At 43.4% G+C, this 21,336-nt stretch overlaps 1 protein-coding gene across 5 annotated transcripts in view; it reads left to right on the top strand.

Annotated features, from left to right (window-relative positions):
• Positions 1-2,338: 2,338 nt before the first annotated feature.
• SEMA6A (semaphorin 6A) overlaps positions 2,339-21,336 on the top strand; it is a 117,419-nt gene continuing 98,421 nt past the window's right edge. For 3 of the 5 annotated variants that reach the window (XM_032675055.1, XM_032675056.1, XM_032675054.1), the window contains exon 1: positions 2,339-2,935. The gene's annotated coding sequence lies outside the window, so the exon portion shown is untranslated. The remainder of the gene's footprint in view (positions 2,936-21,336) is intronic. The other 2 variants (XM_032675057.1, XM_032675059.1) reach the window with 2 other exon arrangements.

The following is a 21,336-nucleotide window of genomic DNA, read 5'->3' as shown; positions in this document are numbered from 1 at the left end:
GAACATGAAACTTCTAGTAACTGATGCCTTAGCTAGTACCAGTGTCTGGAAAATAGGATTTTTGTAGTGCTGCTTCTTACAGAACTTTATTCTATAAAAATCTGGTCTGTATTTTTCAAAACCCTATTTATAGGAGGGGAAAGTATTCTCTGTCAGAGAGCCTTTTTTTGATTACTGAAGAAATGTAAGTGTAAAATAAACCATTCAGTATTGCGGAAATATTCGTGAAGTGTCTGAAGCACACAGTAAAGACCAAACCTAGATCTGCTTACAGTTCAAAACCACAACAAAGTCAGTGGCAGTTTTGAACACCTCAAAACGTATGCAGTGATTGAACATAACAGAATGACAGGATGTCACCATTTGGCATTGTCAAATGGGTATTTTCCACAAATCCTGACTATGTTCAGTCTCTGTTCTCATTTCCTGACAGAGGGAGAAGTATCATGATACGATCTAGGGCCTCTTTGTGGAAATGGGGTTAGGGGTCTTTGCAAATCAAGGTACATTCATCTAGTTTACGCCTCTGACACACGCTTGGGTACCCAGAAATTATTTGTACCACTTGTGTTTCTCTAATTGCTTTCAGGACTAGGGTAAGTTTGTTTCACTAAAATTTATCTGTCCCCAGCAATTATTCTGGTTTAGATTTATAGGCGCAGAAAGAAAGAAAATATATATTAAGTCTCAGTTCCTTTGGTGAAAAAATTACACTAAGTATACATTCAGTTTAAACTGTCAGAAAGGAAAGAAGAAACTTTTCCTTGACACAGATGAATGTTTTCCCTTGTAATCTAACTAGAAATTTAATGGATATGTGGTTAATTTTAGAACCCAAATCAAGTACAGAACCAAAACCAATGTGTCAGAGTCCTTTCATGATCTGAAAATAAAAGGAAGAAAAAGTAACTGTGATAAAAAGTAGTTATTCTAATTTTAATGCCACACTTCGTGACCTGACAGCAAATCCCTTAGTTGCATTCTGTTCTTTCACTTATCTGGTTGGGGAAAAAAATAAATATAAATCATGTTGAAGTAATTCCACATGTAAATGCATCCCCTGGAAGTCAGATACCTTCCCGCTGAAGTAACTAAAGGCTCTCTTTGCAGCCTTAACTCCAGTGAGATCTACAGGGTGGAAATTGCTGCTAAAACTCTTGAGGAATCGCATGCCGCCGTCAAGGAAACGAGCACGCGGGTTTTGCAGCTCGAAGACTTTGGGCTATTTTGTAGGGTTTATAGCGCAGCCCGCTCCCGCAGCTTGTCCGCTCCAGCCCCGATGCTCTAAGAGGTCAGCGGCGCGCGGGAGCAGGGGGAAGAACCACAGGACGGACCCACGGGCGGGCGAGACGAACCCCTCGAGCAGCGGCTGAGCTTGCCTGGCCCCGGACAGGTTTGCGGGCCCCGCATAGGTTTTACACCTCCCGCTCCCGTTGCCGCCGTCCTGGCACCGTGCACGGCGGGAGGGAGCGGTGGCGGCACATCCCCGGGGCTGGTCCGGGGATTACTGCCGGCGGCGGCGGCGGGGGGCCTCGGGCGGGGACGGGGAGAGGGTGGATTAATGTATTAGCGCCGCTTGCTCCTGCTCCCGGCTGGATCGGCTCCGAGACAGGGATTAGCGCAGCCAGCGACCACCGCGGCGGGACTGGGGCGGAGGGAAGGGGGAAAGGCGACAAGCGGACGGCCAGCTGCGGCCCCGCTCCCGCTCCCCCCGGGGACGCGGGGGATGCGCCCGGGGGCACGGCCCGGTTCCATGCGCGGGGCTGCGCTGCCGCCCCAGGCACCGCAGCCGCTCCCCCGTCCCCCGAGGGGCTGCGGAGGGCCGCCCTCTGCCCCCCACTGCGCTCCTAAGGTGCCCCTCGCCGACTCTCCGCGCCCCGCCGGCGTGCAGCGACTGTGATGGCTGGAGGCGGCGGCATCTGCGATGGGGCGGGCGAGGGCCGAGCGCGGCGGGTCCCCGGCGCAGGCACCTGCTCGGCACAAGCCCCGTGCCGCCCGGCACCGGCCCCGAGGTGTCGCTGGCAGCAGCGGCAGCAGCGGCAGCAGCGGCAGCAGCGGCAGCAGCGCCGCAGGCCCCCGTCCCGCACGGCCGGACCCTCCTCCCGCCCCTCCCGGCCGGGCTCCCTCGGCCTCGCCCGGCCCCGCCCCCCCGGGCCCTGCCCCCTCCCGGGCGCGCGCCCCGCCCGCGGCGGCGGCAGGGGCGGGGCGGGGCGGGGCGCGGGCGCGCCCGCCCGGCGCGCGCCAGTCCCGGGCTTTGTCTCCGCCTCCGCCGGCGGAGCCGCGTCCCTGGGGCAGCGCGCGGGCGGCGGGGCAGCGGCGGCGGGAGACGGGCGGCGGAGCGGGAGCGGCGGGAGAAAGAGAGAGAGGGAGAGAAAGAGAGAGAGAGAGAGAGAGAAAGAGAAAGAGAGGTAGCGGTAGCGGCTCCCGGGTCCTCGCCGCGCACAGTCCAATGCCCGGCAGCCCGAAGCAAGGAGCGACTGCGCTTTCCTGCCGTGGCACAGCGAGTGCCTCCTGCCTCGGAGTTTTCCTGAAACAGCCGTCACAACGGGAGCACTTTTGGTAGAAAGGGACCAGAAGGAGACCACGAAATGACTTACCTCCCGAGGCTCGGCTGAAGGGGACTCGCTGGAGTGGAATCCTAGTGGAATTTGGGTCTGGAGAGGAGTTGCTAACGCTTTTTTTTGCTTTTTCTTTTCTTCTACCTGATCCCTCCCCTTTTCGCCCATCATTGGAAATGAACAAATTGCTTTTGCAATTCAGAAAGTAGAAATATTAAATATATCGTCCCCTTGGAAGCATACATGTAGTAATGACAAAGGATTGCAAAGGAGAGAGTGGCTCCAGTTTCCCAGAGAGATCCCCTAAAATGGATTACTAAATGGGACACTACATCAGCTAGTTGTCCTCTAGCTGCCCAGATACATGCACCGAAAAGGTACAGTACTCCCTCATCCGTATCCCTGTTTTGGGGTTGCTCGGAAGGGAAGGCTCCCGGGTCGCCCCGGCAGGCTCGGAAGGAGCGAGGGTGGTGTGTGGTTTGAGGTTGGCTCCTGCCTTCTGTCTCGACATCGTTTGCAGCGGGTAGGGAGGAGGAGAGCCGCCCGCAAGTGCACACGCTGCGCTTGCTGTTGCCACTTTCCCGGCATCTCGTGGCTTCGTCTTTCTTTTATCTTTTTTTCACACACCCCCCTCTTATTCTTCCCTCACTCTCCTTCCCCCAGTTGCCTAACACCTAGCCCCAGTTGCCTCCCCTAGCCCTTGGCACGGCTTGCATGCGCGGCTCTGGGGCTCCTCGCCTCCCTCTGCCGAGTCCCGTTCGCAGGGGGTCGCGCCCGCCGAGGCACCGTGGGGCGGGGGGCAGCCGCGAGACGTCGGGTCTGAGGCCGAGGCCGCCGCCCGCCACCCCGGGCATCATGTGGGTCTGGGTGGTGGGGTCTTTGTTACAAGAACTATGTGGCCGCTCCGTGCAGAGGCGTAACCCCACCGTCTCTGCTCTTCCCGCGAGGTAGTTGGGTCGCGGCCGATGTATTTATTTACTGGGTTTTTTTCCAAGGCTGGGTTGCTTTTTGGGGGGAAGTAGCCTGGCAACTTCTTCCGCGGAGCAGCCCTCGGCGCAGCCGCGGGCTTTGTTCGCGATTGTGGGCTGGGGCCGCGGGCTCCCCTCTCCGCCCGCTCCCCGCGGACGGTGGCCGCCATACCCTCCGCCCTGCCCCCGGCCAAGGTGGGCTGCCGACTGCTCTCCCGCAGCCCCGCGGAGAAGGGTGCCTCTGGGGCAGGGATGCTGCCCGCCCCTTTCTGCCTGGCGCCACCACCTCTACCCCGCGGGCTGGTGGCTGTGTCAAGCCGCTTCTGCTCGGCCGGGGAGCGCAGGCAGACGGGCTGGGGAAGGTCGGACCCCTTCGGGGCGGCCCGGCGGGCGGGGAGCGTTGCGAGGCAGCCCAGCTCTCTCCGCCCAGCACTCGCCCTGCCGCTCCAGCGGCCCCTCTACGCCCTCGGGCCCTGTGGGAGCTGGACGAAACGGTGGAAAAGGGAAAGTTTTTTTAAGGGAGAATAGCAGGGCCGGCCCCCGAGGAGGGGCCGCGGGCTGGCGGCGCCCCGCGAACTCCTCGCGCCGCCGCGGAGCGGCCGGGCCGGCTCCGGGGCGCGGGGAGGCCGGGCGGGGACTGGGAGCGGGGCTCCTTCGTGCCGCTGATGCCGAGGAGGGGACAGGATGCTGCTGAGGGGAAACGGTGTTGAACAAGGGAAGAGGAATTTCCCCCTGCACACACTCGCACCCCCGCGTCCCCTCAAATGCAGGGGCAGGGAAGAGTCCCGGCCGAGGGCAGGGTGAATTAGGAGGCTGTGCCTTCATCTGTGGTGCGCTGGCGACGCGGCGCCGAGGCACGGGGGGCGACGGCGGGGGCTCGGGCAGCCCTGGGGCGGCCGAGGGTTAACACCACGGCTCGTTCCGCTGCCGGCGAGGGTGGTTAAAAGTTCGGGTCTCCATCACGCGTGGAGAAAGTACCTGCTCTTTGCGTGGGCTCGACCGCCCCACCGCCTCTTCCCTTCGTGCCTGGCTGTCCAAGGGAGGTGTTTCCCGGGGGTGGCCCGAACGGCCTGTGGGTCGGGGGCTGGCGGGGGAAGTGAGTCTGAGGCTGCAGCCCGGTCAGTTGTAGTGGAGATGCCCTTCTGCCCGTCATCCGCGCCTCTGCCCTGTCTGGCTCATCTCAGGGTGAGTCGCAAGGGTCTTCCTTAGGCAAATGGCTCTGTCTTTTTCTAACCTTGACCGCTCTGTGTTCAGGGAGTAATTTGTTCTCCTGTTCTTCTCCCGAGCTATTTGCCGCTTTTGAAGTTTGTAAACAGGCACGTTTGTGCCAGCGTCTGTACAGCGCGGATGTTTAGCTGCTGCGGAGAATTATTTCACTAATAGAACGGCAAAAAAATAAGGGCTTTAGTTAGCTGTGTAATATATTGTAAAAGATGCCACTTCCTGACGTTTCAAGGTGAATGCTTCATTTTCCAAAGGAGCATACACAACATGCAGGTGTTGTAAATAACGAGTCTATACAACCAATTTCTGTCACAGGGTTGCAGGAGGTGGCTTATTATTTGCCATAGATTCTGCTCACTTGTTTTATATCATACAGCAACGATACTAATTACTAACTTGACCTCAAAGATAGTAGCTAAAGGTGTGATTTTCGCACTGCCTTCACTACAGTTAGTTCAGTGATTGCTTTTGGTGTACATTGATTTAATTTGTATCATCCAGTAAGCCATTCTCATCCAAGTAATTTTTACTTGGCAATTAAATCCTTTGGCATCAATGTCATGAAGTCCAGTAGAGTCAGGCTCTTTTAATCACAGAATTCATTTTGAGAAATCTGTGGCATTTTTCACAGAGTAACGTTTATGTAGCTGTTATCATGCTTAGGGTTTCCTTTGCCATTTCAGACTAGAAAAGCAAAATGATATTGCTATGATTAGCTTCTATTTTTTTTTTTTTTTTAATGAGACTATTCCAATGTATGGTGAAGAAATGTGGGTCTGCTCCAGCAATCCCCTTTCTTCATGGAATTGCCTCAGACATGGTTGAAAGCAAATACCTACTTCAGTGAGATTGGGAAGGTTTGTAACTATTAGAGAAGTACAGTTGCCAAAGTGTTTCGCTGTCAAGGGTATAATTTTATCTAGCGGGAGCCTGGTTTTAATATCGTAGCTCTCAAAAATTATAAGACCAAGAGAACTAACTCTTTTTAAAGTCAAACATGTTCTTATGCATTAAAAATTTGATTTCTGTTCTCCACCACTCTTCACTGGAGAAAATATCTGGCTTTTGTGGAAGTTTAGTTCAGGAGCAGAATTTCCAAATGAGATTTCTGTTTCAATGCTAAACAAAATTTAAAATAGTAAGTAATACCGTAATGTATATTTGCAACATTTGCTTTTCATGTAGTGGGAATCAAATGCTTGAAGGATGGGTGAATACTTTCAGGGACTACGAATTATGCAGTCACAGATGTTCTGTGTATACTCAATTAGTCAACTTGAAAACTGTATATTCTTACTTAATGGCAAAACCAACCTTATCAACAGAACTCATACTACTTGAACCAAAAAATAATTGGGCACAGACATCTCTGAGAAACATGGCTAGCTAACATTTCTAGCTGCTTGAAGATGAAAATGAATATTATATGTTAGCCATAGACCCCTCTTAATGTTTGTAAATAGAAGATTGCAGTTACTGGAGTTTAAAACTGAAGAAGGAAGTTGATTGGGCTAAGGATGAGGAGTTGCCTTCATTACATTTTTTAAAAGAATAAAAAAAAAAAAAGAAAGAAAAGGAGAGAGATAAAATTAATGACCTGTGAAAAATCCAGACTAGAACTGTTTGCATTAAAAAGGAAGTAGGTGATTGTGAACTTGCTTGTGCATGTTTTGTGAAGGGAAGGGGAAGTTTGTCATCTTGTTTTGAAGAGCCATACATAAATACACATGAAAGGAGTTCACATGGTTTACAGCAGGGGAGACATAAAATGTTTTAGGATTAAATTGACCTGAGCTAATACATGCCTCACATCCAACTTGTTTGCAAGAACACGTTGTAATACTACCCAAACAAATGTTTAGTGTATAGTACCTGATTCCCATACGCCACAGCAGAGTGCTGAAAACAAACAAGCCAGTAAATGCTGGAAAACAACATTCAAATTATATTACACACAGCATATGCTAGAGAAAAGTTGAACCGTAGTAAACCAGAAGTTTTCATTATCCTAATTTGATACAGATGCTGCAGTGTTTGACCTCCTACTATTCATTTATTGATGAAGTAAATCTTTAGCCCTCATTCAACCAAGTAAATGTTGCTGACCCAGGAAAGCCTTGCTTGCCTGAGTAATTTTCCGAGAGTAAAGACAGTTGCTGAAATATTACTTAAATGGGGACTTTTTTTCTTGTTTATGCCCCAAACTGAAAATACTGTTCTCTGCTGGGAATTGATACTTCTTAAGGACCTGAAGCTACCATGTGAGTACATTTGCTTTGGATGGATCTTTAATGTTAAATCAGATGTAGGTCTGCGTGTCATGGAACAAATCACATTTGACAAATTGTGACAAGCTTTGCTTGACGGGGCAACAGAAAAATAAGAGGAATAAGCAGTGCTCTTTAATGGTGACCATTTGAGCATTTTATGCTCAAAAATTCTGATTATCAGGATTACTCTGAGGTCGGTGAAATGTTTTGGCAGTAAGATACAGTCTATAGCACAGTCTGACTGCTGATCAATGGCATACAGCAACTGTGAACAGTGTTCTAAGGCAGAAACAAGCAACTGGGGGAAAGCCTGGTCCTGAGCCAGATGGGTCTCTAAAGGAATATTTTTATTTTTGTCCTGTTGCACCAGTCTCTTGAGTGAAGAACAGCTTAGATGTGCGTAGGTTCTGTGAAGACAGAAGTGGACTACCCCAGTGCAAGTGGAAACCTGACAGACTGGAGTTTACGAGTGTTTATTTTCTTTATGTGCTGTGTTACCTATGGCCATGGAAATAACTGAATGCATATGTTTATACAGTGTTAAGGGATCTTTAATTGTCCATGGTGAAGGATGCTTTGGTTTTGGATCTGGATTGCAATATGGCAGCACAGCTCCAAGGCACAGACTTAGGATTTAAAGGGAAGAGTGCCACCTACTGTGTTAGAGTTATAGATATTGCACCTCCCGTCTGCTTTGTGGAGTTCCCAAGCTGCTCATTTGCTTGTTTTGTTTTAGCCACTGGAAGATGTGAAAGGATTCAAAATTAAATCTGGTATGGGAACGGAGAAAGAAAAAAAATAGAAAAGCATTCTGCACCTACAAAATCAGGATATTCTGGAGGTCTTGGAAGGGGTTCTTTGAAAGACAGGCATACACAGAGGCATTTGCAGTTTTTGTCACTTCAGACTTACACAGGCTGCTAACAGTTAATAGTGAGGGCACTGGAAATAGGAAAGGGGATGAGAGATCTATGCCTCCCCCCATAAAATAATCATGTTCTCAGCTTTCGTGCACCAGATGAATATAAATAAGGCTAATAGATTTATGCCCTCTGAAATCTGAAGTTTAACTCCAGATACAGTTTAATAAAAAGGAAGTAGATTTCACTTAACAAAAAGAACAGTTTTCAAAAAAGGAAGAAGAAAATGAGAAAAACCCAACATAAATTTTCCCATGATTTGCTGCAAAACCTTACAAAGTATTTCCCAGTATAGAACGGTAGTTATTTATCAGCCGGAAGGAGGGTTGTGCTATGCTTGATGTGAATACAGGGTCAGTTTTGTATGAAAAGAATTTTTCTCTGAGCCCCAAAGTGTTTCTTCAGTGGCTGAAATAGAGATGTAAAATGAAGTAGTAAACCAGCTATTAACAGAACTGCCAGTTGCTGTATCTCTAGAGTGAAGACATGTGGTAATTCACTACATTCAGTGATGACCTTTCCTTTAAAAGTATTGTTAATAATAGGCACTTCTATATAAAGTATTTACACTACATACTTGAAATTCATATATCATGGACTACCCCATGCCATTTTTGGTTTTTTATTTTTTGAGCTACTGACAAAACTGCTACCAAGGATCTTTCTACATAAATACACTTTGCAACATGCCTGAAGTTCTGAACTTAAAGCGTTTCCGGGGGCAGATGCACAGCACTGCTGTACATCATGTGACATGGCAGTATGTGTGCTGTCCTCAGTATGAGAGGCCCTTGGCATCATCTCTCTCACCCTCCCCAGCTAGAGCCATGCCTTGACTGCAGGATTATACCCTTTCCATGAAGCAGGCAGAAAAAAAGCGCATTGCTATGCTTTTGTGATCTCTGTAACCAGTTGCCTTTAGAGAAAACGTAATGTTTATGGAATTAGGAAAAAAAAAAGAATGTTTTTGTTGTACCCTTTCACCCTAGTCTGAGGCCATCTAGTTGGATAAGGACTACTATACTATTATTTTTACTAGAGATAATAGCAGAAGTTTTATTATGTATTTAAAAAGAAAAGGTATTCCTAACCATCATCAATTTTACAATGACCCTGACAGGCTCATGGGATGTTCTAATAATGCAAATGTGTAGAATATACATATAATAGATATGGTCGTGTGTTCCAGTTCAGCAGATGGAAAAAGTACTGTCCCTTATGAATCCCCAGCACAATGGGAAAAGCTGCATCCAAATATATTCCTGACTGCAGCAAACATTATTTCTGCTTTTCTATCTCTGTCTGCTCAGCTTCACTCAGATGTTTTATATATTCCTCATATGGCTTTGGTAATCGTATGGGAAATTTCCTATGTTGCTTCCTTCACCATTGTTCATGAACATTTATCCATTACTTGCATTTGAGGCAGCCATTCATTGAAATGTTAATGAGATTTTGAACAGTTTATAGTTCCATAGTTTTTTGTTGTTGTTGTTTTGAGCAGAAAAAAATTGTGATTTTTGTTGATGCCTTTTGAAATCTACTTTTTATTGGTAGATTGAGATAGATTCTATGCTAATTCCTCTAGCATTCCTGAATTATGGCCTAGCAAGGCACTGTCGCTGGGATCTTCATCTATTAATCATGGAAGCTGCTTTCTTATTCGGTTGCCATAGTTTCAGTGCCTCAGATAGTGTTGGGGTGCCTTGGGAAAGGCTTGCGATACATTCGGACTTGCAAGCCTTGCAGTTATTTTGGCAGTAGAAGAGCTCTGAAGGAACAGAGAACAGCATCCAACATTATTCAGAGTTGGATTAAAAGCGGAAACTTCTGGATATGTCTCTCTGGACCCTGTTATGTGAATGTCCAGCTGATATTTACTCTCAAGATTTGCTTTTTGTTTTTTCTTGCTGGTAAAGTGGTACATTTCAGAGACTGCTGGGCTACCTTAATTCATTTCAAGAGCAAAAGAGGCTTTTCATTAGTTCTTCTGAGAAATGGTTGGGTATATTAGGGCATTTAGGGTTTCCTAAGCAATCCAGGTAATTTGTTTTACATTCCCTTTTAATCTAGCTACGTACAGCATCATATCCTGTTTGAGACTGAGTTAATGTTTATTGTTACCTTTAATAAAATGACAATAAGAACGCTTTTGTTAGCTGCAGAGCAGCTTGAATTACAAAGTAAAAAAGGGGAAATAAACTTTTTTCAGACATAACTAGTGCTCTTACAGCACTGTGTTGGCACTGGCAGTATTTTTGGAATATTTGTTCACAAACTCAGTATTAAAACATACATACTTTCAGAAATGCAGATCTGTGAGAAGTTAGAAATAGCTTTTTTGATGAATAAGAAAAACGGTAAAGTAGTAAATATGTCTAACAGGAAAGTACCTGGAAGACTGACTTGTCAATGTAGTACTCAGTATTAATTGATTTGTCAGTTGTGCAGAATATGAAATAATGCACAAACATATTTCAATAAGCAAATAATGGTTTCCTTTTTCTTTTCCTATTGAGAAAAAAGCTTCATCACTTCTGTGTGAGCAATAGTAAGCTACATGTTTTAGCAGATATTTAAATCCCATTTCTTCTTTTCTTCTGGATTTTACAGTGCCTCCAGAATGGTGTGATTTCCTTCTAGATCTAATAAGCAATTTGAGTCTTGCACAGATAAGCTTGATAGGTACCTTCTGTTCACAAAAAGAAAAAGCCAGCCTTGACTATTCACATCAATCAAAGTATAGCGTTAAAAAGCTGTGTAATTTAGATTAAAGAATTCAGTATAAGTGGAACTAGTCTGGAAAATTAGGCACTTTTTGAATTTCAAATGGTTAGCTTGCGCTCAAGGATGAGTTTTAAAACTTTAGCTTAGAACTTTACTACCCAGTCTTATCAATTTTTCAAGTGAGATCAACAAGCAGATTGAGAACATGTGCCTGTTACATGTAATCCACCCTCAGGAGTCCTACAAACTGAACAAAGTGAAGTCCAAAAATTTCACATGAATTTTAAAACTTTTTTGGTAGCTGCACACAATATCTGTATTTGTAATTTTATACTCCTACCTAATATATATAGTTTCTGGTTTATAATCTGACTTCTGCCTATTCTGTTGTATACAAATATTTTACATTAATCTCAGCCTTTTTCCTAATAAACTCACAATGTGCATGTCTCTAGTAGATTGGCAGTCTGATAGAACAGAATATGATCATTTTGTAGTTCCCTTTGGAAGGGGGAGGTGGTGATTGAGTAAGAAAATTGTTGCAGTGGGGAAATATCTTGGATCAAAAGCTGTAGAGGTACAAATTCTGTTGTGTTTTTCTTCTCAGAATGTACTGTACTCCATTTAGAATCTCTCTGTATAGAAATTAATTTAAGCAGTTCTGTAAGGTACATCCTTTAGCAATGATGACATTTTTTGTCTTGTTTTTTGTTTTTTACCTCCAAGAAACAGAGAGGTGGGTGATACATCAGTATAAAGGGCCAGTCTTGTTCCCAGTGGATAGCAAAAAAGAATTTCTACTGAACACCTCAGCAACCAGCCCTTACTCCACTTATAGTTCACTATAGAATCATGGAATCATTTAGGTTGGAAAGGACTTCTAAGATCGAGTCCAGCCCTTAATCTAACACAGCTGAGTCTAAACCATGTACCTAAGTGCTACATCTACACATCTTTTATATACCTATACCCATCTCTTAAATACCTGAGTTGATGACTCAGCCACTTCCCTGGGAATATTGCTGTTTCAGTTTATTTATGGTTGACAGTAAAAGGTTGTCTGCATCCCCAAGCAGCTGAATTTTAGCATCAAATGTACTGATCTTATCAAGAAAAGAAAGTAATAATTTCTGGGAAAGTAATTGTTCTATTTGTGTCTTCTAAGCAATGTTACAGCATTTGTTTTACAAATCTTGCACATCTTACTGTCTGAGTATTCCTGGGAGGCTGAAGCTTGTCTTGAGTTGTGTGCTCATGGACAGACCTGAGAGAGAGTTGTCCTCTGTTTAGCCTCAAAGCTCCCCTCGTGCCTGCAGCTGGTCACTAGGTGTGGGCAGAGCACATCTATTTCACTGGTCCTTTGGAGCAGGTGGATGGGGAGGAATGATTGGAGGGCTGCTGGAGTCCTGGCCTACATGTCTGGGTCTCCATGGAAATGCAGTGGTTGTGGTCGGCACAGGCCAGGAGCGTACTGCTGCGCATCCTGTCCTAAAATACCACAGCAAGGAAAAGGTTGGGATGAAATGCCTTTTCCACCAGTTGCTCTATGCACCCTTTCTGTTGCCTGATGGCAGAGCAGAGGTGGAGTCCCATGGGATTATCTTTGTTGAGTAGTAGTTCGCACCATGAGCATGGTATGTATTTGATCCAAAATGCCTTTTTTATTATATAGAGAGGATTAGAGGCTATTTAACTTCAGTCTTGAACCTCGGGTCATAATCTTTATAGTACTGGCTTTTCGTCATAGCTCTCTAATGAAAAAGGGCATTGTGCATTAAAATCAACTTTTGAATTTAGTTTTCTGTATGAACAGTATTGGTGCTTGTGTATAAACTTCTAATAATATTCAACCCATTCCACTTCCGAATAATTTGTACTCGTTAATTACAAATGTACAGCTTTTACAATTACAATGTGCTGATCCAAACTCTAATAAATCAGAAATTACTACAGTTAAATTGATTTTTAAAAATTTACTGTAGTCTGTTATATGAGGGTGATTATGTAACATATCTTTTAAGAACTGTGTCCGTGCACTAAGTCTTTGTTTTCTAGAAATACATGGTGCAGATATTTTTGTTGGTTTTGTTCTTTAGAAGGAATTAAAGTGGAGAATCATTTCAGACTTTACATAAAACTTTATTCTAGGGATTCTTTGCAATGCTTTTTTTTTTCATTCATTGAAAATATTCTTGACTTGGAATAGGAATTTGTTTTTTTCTTTAAAAAGAAATTAAGAACTGAATCCTTAAAGAGCTGTTGTGGGAAAAGGAAAGGTTTTTGCATGAGCTACTACACTTTTTCATTATTATCTGCAAGGTGTTTCCTTTTTATTCTATTGTAGGAAAGTTCATCCTGTTCAGATACACTGATTAATTCCATCACGAGACACGTATATTGCAGGGTGGTGTTGTCTTTTTTGCTTTATCCTGTTCTAAGCATAAGACCTAGACATACTGCCAGAACACTTCCTTTCCCAAGATAAAAACAAAACAAAACAAAAAAAGATCCTGTTCTTGTTCATCAACATGTGTAGTCCAAAAGGCAGATTTAGCCAACCTGGAGCTAATGGCCTGAAGGTGTGAGATGAAGGCTGGTGACTGGCTGGATGACTGTGAGAAAAATGCAGTTTTGATTTTCAGAGCATTCTTCTTAAGAGTACTACATACATGTGTTAATTATCTATCTGAGAAAAATTTTGAAAATATAAGGCAAACTGCGGAATAGAGTAAGTTCGCTGACACATGAATTCTAATTCCTTTTGTGTTTATTGCCATTTGGTCTTGTTCATCTTTGTCATAAGCTCACTTGCCTAGCTAAAATCCTGGAGGATCCTTGCTTCCAAATCCTTACTTCATTTGCAAAAAAACCCAAAGAAATTACACCCAGCTCAAGTGTTGTTTATGTGAGAGGGGCAATTCAGCTGGGCCCTTCCTGGTAACATGTTGGTGCAATAAATGCTGGTGATGTGCTGTAGAAAATGTAGAACTGTATAATGGTTACTAATGTCAGAGAAGAATTACCTTGAATAGCAAATCAGTTCATTAGATTTCTTTTTTTTTTCCCCCATAAATGGTCAGTAATCTGTTTTAGTTTGAAGCAGATAAAAGAATTCGTTGTTGTCACAGTCAAAGAATTTCAAGGACTTTTCAAAAACTGGAGCATCTACACAGATGCTTACACCATTGTATTTTTTAGAAGGACTAATCCTGACCTTCTCCTTTATGCCAGGCTCCAAATATTGAAATATCTGAATTCCCCGCTGTAAAACAATTCAAACAAGTCTCTTTATATGAATGTGTCATCAGAACCAACTTCATTGCTTATGTAGATAAATGCAGAGGAGGTGGGCAGAGACAAGAAAATATGGGTTAGCAGGATCTAACTTTTGATCTGTTAGCATCAGACAGAAAAACGAGGGCACAATTTTGCTTCAGATTGCATCTCCATATTTATTTTACCAGGCATGGAATTTGTCTCGAAAAGCTAACCTGTGACTTGTTCATATTGGTGCCATAAAACTTGCTGACTTTATTAGGAGTCAATTATTACTGTTTTGGGGGGGTTTTTTGTTGTAATTGACAAAATTAACTCACAAGCTCAAAATATCAATAATAATAGCAAAATACATTGTACTGTGATGGCATCTGTAAAATGAATTGGTATTTTAACTTCAAAGATTCTGGTACTGGAAATTTTTCAACAGTAAACCAGCAGAGAATGTGTTAGTAGGGGGGCTGGAGTGCTACTTCACAGCTGCACTGCCTACTTCTAGACAGCCGTCCTATGACAGCCTGCTCTAACAACTACCCACATTTAAATAGCAGGGTTGTGTAAGAACGAGCACAACACACCGAAATACATTTATGGTGGGGAGAGCCTTAAATATTTCAGCAGGTGGAATATACTGAGGGAGAATCTGTTGCATTCACTAGACTGCATGTCAAGTCTTGGAAAAAGAGAAAGCAACTTTTCTTACTGTTGGGTAGTAGCCTTAGAAATTGCTACAGGTTTCAAGAGAAAAAAACCATTCACCTTTTGACATAGTTTCTAAATGCAGAGGTACAGCTGTAACTAATAATGTACTGACTGGAGAAACGGAGAAGAGCTTGGTGACATGTTTCCTTATGCTCAGAGTGAAAAATGCTTCTTTAAAGTTTTCCAGCAACCTGTTCAACATTGGCTATTTGCGTTGTGAAAACTCTCGGAGAAATGTTTTCCTTTGCATTGTCGCCTGCCCTCTTGTGTTTAAATAGCTCAGTGCAGGCGCGACAGGCGTCCGGGTGACAACGGGAGAATGAAAAACACGGAGCAGAACCAAGGGATGATGAGCACAAGCCACGCTCTCCAAAGGCACTGATTTTCCCTCTGTGTTTGTGTGTGTGTTGTCTTGCTGTTTGCAGTCTAAGAAGCAATATAGTTTTCAGCTTTCCTCTACAGAGGCACAGACATCAGAAAGTGGGTTAGCCAAACTGATGTGCAGAAAAGCTCTAGGAGTGAGATGGAAGCGATGGGTAAAGGCCATAATGCATATGATTAAAGTGAAACATGCTGCCTACACAAGGAATTGCTAACAAGATTCTTTCACAGCTTCCATGTCTCAGCCCTGCTTTCACAGAAAATGAATTCATGTTTGGTTTCAGTGGTTGTGCCATTTTCGTCAGCCCTACAGGATTGATAAGGCTGTCAAACTATACAAATGCAACCAATTGAACACAAAATAATACAATTTACACTGAGCAGAAACAGCAGCTGTGCTTATTAGCAAAACGGTGTCCCAGATTAACATTTCACAAGGTCTGTCTTGAACTCCTCTTACTGTTTAGTTCTTCAATATTCACAGGGAAGGGATGCTAAAAGCACAGATAAAGTTAAGGCAAACTAGTAGTTTGGTTGTTCTGTTTTGTTGTTTTGGGGGTTTTTTTGAGAGAGAAGGGAAGATAGAAAGATATTCCATGTCCTTAAAACAGTTTTGTTTTTTTTTCTCTCCAAACAGGAGGATAGAAATTGCTTCAAGCCATTAAATAGTTTCTGGCAGTAATTCTACCACATCCCCTTGCTCCTATGAAGTATATTTTCTGTATCTCAAAAGAGTATTTAAATACTCTCTCATGTTTAAAGAGCTTCCAGAATTATATAAAGTTTTTGCAAGATGCAGAAAAATGGACTGCAGCAGCTATATGTTGCCTGTATTTAGAAAAATAAAGAAATACTAATTCAAGTAATTCTTTATAAGAATTATAAAAATGGTTTAGAAATCAGCTAAAAATAGGCTTGATCCACCAATCTAAGGTCATTTTAACTTTCAATTTTCCAGTTAATTTTTTTAATTTTTTTGAGAAATATTGTGCATTTGGATTGGGATTTTACCTCAGGTCAGTCCCATTTGAACACACTGCTCATCTCAAACTATTTCGTTTGTGTCTTGCTAGAGACAAAGCATCTTTCAGTCCTCGTTTTCTTTATAATAGTCATGTTATGGATGTAGGGAATGTAAAATGGAGATTCTGGGAGTGGGCTTCTAGCCACCCAAGAATTGCTTTTGCATTAAGGACTCAAGACCAAATGCTCAAGTCTTAACAAAAAGGATTTGCAAGGGTTAGAATGTTTTGGGGGTGTGGTTGGTTGGTTGGTTGGTTGGTTTTTTACTTCAGAGCAAGATACTCATAGAGAAAGTTTTGTGTTTTGGAATCATTCTTCTCCCACTCCTACTGATCTCCTCAGATCCACACAGGCTAAGAGATCAGCAGAAGGGCACAGCTGGCTGATCAAGATGCCTGTGCTCATGCATGTTGATTTTGGGCATCTTGTGGCTTAAAACTTTTGTGTGTTTTGTGCCCCCTTTCTGAATCCATTTTACCAGGGTACAGTGGATTCCTATCTGGGGAAGACCTTTCTGAAAGTGTGGTGTGTTTGTATGTGCATCCTGCAATTGCTCTATGGACAGATGCTTGCTTCTGACCTGAGTTCACACCTTTGTCCACCACTCAATCCACACCTCAAGTCTTAGATCTGTCAAGCAGCTGGCATTGTGTGTAGAAGAAAGGCAGTGTGTTCACAAAGAAAGCACTTAGTTCTTCAGTCTCATCTGATCAGGTGTCATTTTTTTAAAAAAGCAAGTTGTGTGTGTTTAAATGTCTCATGACTAAAATGTCTAGAGACTTAGAACAGATACAGCTCCAATGCATACATAAATAAATCAGATGTGCCAAAAGAATGATAAAAGACTAGCTTTCTCTTTCTGGGTACATTGTTAAGGTGTTGTACTGGAAATGCATTGGTGTTACATGGAAGTTCATCTGCAATTAAAGATGTTTCCTGACTTCTTCACTCACGCTTGTAACCTGATGGTAAACCAAACTTTGAAGACCAGGCATTTGTTTACTTAGATTTCTACTTTGTGCAAGCTCATAACTTCAGATATAGAGAAGTTAAGTCTGGAAGCCTCCAGTTCTTCTCAGTACAAACCACAGACTCTGCCGGCATCTTTTCCAAGCCCATCTCAATAGCCCATCTCAATCTCACTGCATAGCCTGGAAAATAGAGAGGTTGGACACTGAAGAGTGTGCTGCATTTTCAGGACAACAAACACAAGACATGGAGAGTATGTCCTAGCACCAGGTCATCTTTTTGAGTGGTGCCTCAGCAGCCCTGGCTCTATAGACAACACACTGGTAGCTCCAGCTTAGGTCTCACTGATTCAACCAAGAAAAGGTGCTTTCTGCAACAGTGTGGTGAAACCAGTTAGAATGAAACATAAGTGCCACTGAGTGGTTCATGCTAACTACAATGATTATGTTTTAAGAAATAAGTGGGATACTCTATAAAATATTATAATACACTCTAATGATGGAACCTGTAACCTCCCAAGAAAGTACAGAGTATTTCCATTATATCAACAGGTGTGAAACAGAGTCACTGTCTTTGACCATGGTGTAGGCTTAGAAAATACTAGGATATCTTAAGGTCACTGCCATCATTCTCTGCTTAAAACTCCATTGAAACTGTATGTTACAGTGTGAGATATAAAACGATGAAACATTTTTCTGAAACCTACAGGACTAAATGGAAAATTTAAGGATGAGATGTCTCCCTTAACTACAGAAAAAATTCTCACTTTATCAGTTCAAATGAAACCCTTTTCTTGAACCAAGTACATCATACCTAATGCATATTCTCAGCCTTAACTCAGCAGGCAAAAGATGAGAAGCTGTGTTGTCCTGCTTAAGGATATATCGGAGGAGAATAAGTAATAGAGAATTTATCTGCTTCAATATTTGTGGTGTCTTTGAAGTGCTAATAATATTTGTAAAAGTTTATATGTCAGGTTAATGTGTGCTCTATGAGCTTGCAAGAGAGATTGCAAGCAGTGAATAATTTGCAGATTTTTTTTCCCCATAGCAAAACCATGAAGATGGTCCTGGTTGAGGTATCATTTTGTCTTGACTTTTTTTTTTTTCTTTGACTGAAGCTTCACTCAAAGTATTTTAATAACGAGAAAGATGTTTTTGATAGGTAATATTAGTGCTTTTGGTATGTGTAATCTATCAAAAATATTATCTTTTAAAAATAACATCGTGACTACGTCAACAAGAAACCCACAAACCTTGAAATTATGAGCGTATGCAGCTGTGGTACCATACAGCTCTTGCTGGCTCCCAGCTTCCCTCCCCCCGCCCCCCCACAAGTGGTGGGACAAACACAGTTATGTTAGAGTAACTTTTAAGGAAAAAATGCTTATACTTAGCAAGGAAAGTAGCTGTAAGGTCAGGGCTGAGGGGAATGGAATGTTTCTAGAAACAGAGGGATTAAGGGAATAGCTGTAGGTACAAAGTCAGACTGGTACAGAGAGACAGCTGAAGTGCCGAAATATAGGAGGGTAGAGCAGGAGGAAAGCGCTCTCTCTGCCTTACAGACCAGCAGTATGCTGTGGGACGATTCCTTTCTGATGAGCTGTCACCATGTAAAGTATATGGGAAGCTTGAAATGGAAAAAACAGATGGCACACGGGAGCTGAAGTGACATCGTTTGTCTCTCTGCCTGATTTCTTTACCCTTCATACAGAATTTGGTAGGTGAGGGAGGAAGAAGGTCCAGATTAGGTTCTTCTTCATCCCCACACTCTTCTCCTTGCCGAGGGAAATCTCACAAGACTCCTTCAACTTCTGTCACAAGCTATTGGTAAAGAAGGTTTTCCACCATTGCCAAGGACGTCGTGTGATTGGCTTGGAGAGGTGTTGTGGTTTTTTTTTTCCCATGGGGAAGAGAGATTGGCACATAGCAATGCAGAGATAAGAGGCACTAAAGACAAGTACAGTAAGCAATTTTTTTGTACTAAGTCTTAGGCAAAGACGTGGAAAGAGGCTTTACAATACGTGCATTTTGAGGAAAGTTGCTAATGGGCTGTGTGATCTTCTTGACAGGCCAATGATGAGTTGACATGTTTGCAGCCATGAGGGAAGGGCATTGGAATCACCCTTTGCAGCTGGCTGGTCAGCTGGCTGGAACAAGTTCGTGGCTTTTGGCCAGTTTCCACTGAACTAGTAAAGCTTCCCTTAAAAAAATCCTTGCACCTGGCACTATTCAGGAAAATTGTTGATAGCCTCATCGGACAAAAAAAAGCCTGGCTTAGCACCAAGGTTAAAATTCCTAAAAGTTAGATTTTGGTATATTATACCTTTTTAAAAAATAGTAGCATGTGTTGTTGAAAAGAGGGGTTTGAGGGTGAGGATGGGAAAGGGTGCTGGGTGGCTCTGAAGGCAGGAGGCCTCCAGGTCTCTGCTGGACCTAAAATTCTTGCTGAGATGAGCAGGACTTGTCTCCGTACAGACAACCAGTACAGAGTTGATCTTTGTAATAGGGGAAGGGTAACATCAGTATGAGGATCATCATTTTAAGACATGATTTTGACACTGTGGCTGTAACTGCTGATGTGCCAGGAGGCATATGAAGTTCAAATTCCCTTTTCCAGTTCCAAACCTGGATATCCACAGAGGCGAAAACCTGCTGAACCAACTGCTCCAGGGTGAGCCAGGAGCATGTCATGCTAGCAGGGTAGTACCAGGAGGCAGGGCAGGATGTGTGGTGACTCTGCCTGTGTCGTGACAAACGTGAGCAATCTGGTGTTTGTCACAGGTCTTAAAACTAAAACCGAGCGTAAATAAAGAACCCTACTGCAAGTGAGCAGGCTTTTTGTAGCAGTTTCCAGGAATGAAATCAAACTTAAACTGCAAGGGAAATACTTTCTGCCATATTCAAACTTTGTGTACAGAATATTTCAAATAAATGTTCTGTAAAAATGATTTAATTCTGCTGTGATTATGAACTTGCGCAAACACGATGTTTCACATTACTCTCTTAAATAAATATGATTAGTAACAGCTGTGACTCCTCGCGTCCCCCAAATTTTATTTTCTCAGTAGAAAAGGGTTGAAGAAATCCTCAAATTATTGTAAATTAAGATTTTGTTTGTATTTTAAGCTAAAATGTGCTAGACAACATCCCAGCAGTAATTACATGGGTATGCTCATTCTTGGAAAGAGTACAATGAACTGCCTTTACTTCAAAGAAGACAAACAGTCTTTTCAGTTCCTAGAGCACTCTCTGAGTATTAGCTGCTGCATGCTGAACAAGTACTAAAATCCAACAAAATAATAAATGGTGCTGCTCAGTGACAGGCTGTTTTACCCAGAAGCAGGCCACTGTGCCTCATGCCATGCAGACTGGGTGCAGACACTCATCCCTTCCCATGCACACAAATATTGCATATGTTTTCTGATGGCAGTGTTTGTTTACCACCTGTGACTGTGTTGGTTTATTCACCATGTGGTGCTCCGTGGGACAGGTCAGAGTTGGGATGCTGTAGACATGGGTTGTCTTTCCCACCTGTTCCTCCCACATACAGGAAATGTACCAGGGATGTGCCCTGCTAGCTGTGCTCTGTGCTGTAGAATCCACTGTTTGGCTCCCCCACAAAGATGCCAAGTCTCACTTTTCAGCTCAGTGTGCTGCAGAGTTTCACCTGCAGCAGGACAGACCTCCCTGCCCCCAGTTCTGCTATCTACTGCTCTTGCTGCCAGCACTGTGTGGCTTTCAGCATGTGCGACTGCAACCTACTTCTTTGCAGTCCTTGATGTGAGCAAGGGCTGCCGGCAAACTCTCCTATACAACTCTTCTGCTAATGAGCTTGTCAGCTAATTAAATAGAAAGGCAAATTTGGCAATGTCTTTGATATTTATTCTCAGTGTGGCCCTTTTGACTTGTTTAGGATTTCAGGGTGGTCTTGAGGGAAGAGATATGGTAAGCAATTGCTGAGTTTGTATTATCCTTTATCAACATTGAAATAAAGTTTGTAAAATACTGTTTTGTTTCTTCCAAACTAGCTAATGCAATATAATTAAAAAGAAAAAAGCTAAAGCTTAATTCAGACCAAACTTAAAATTCAGAACTAAAAAAAAAAAAAAACACCCAAACAAAAAAAACCAAAACAAAAAAAAATCAACAAACAAAAAAACCCCCCACCATATGGGAAAGGCCTTGTTTAATATTTTTGCGTATGCCACATGCTCAGTGACATCCATGACAAATGACAGTCAGAGGTTAAATAGCATCTATTACACACTTTTGACCACCTTACTTGTACTTTACTTACTTTACTCCTAATTCTCCCT

Source organism: Chiroxiphia lanceolata, chromosome Z, assembly GCF_009829145.1.
Source record: "Chiroxiphia lanceolata isolate bChiLan1 chromosome Z, bChiLan1.pri, whole genome shotgun sequence".
NCBI lineage: Eukaryota > Metazoa > Chordata > Aves > Passeriformes > Pipridae > Chiroxiphia > Chiroxiphia lanceolata.
The sequence above is the reverse complement of the archived record's forward strand: the minus strand, read 5'-3'. Positions and strand labels throughout refer to the sequence as shown.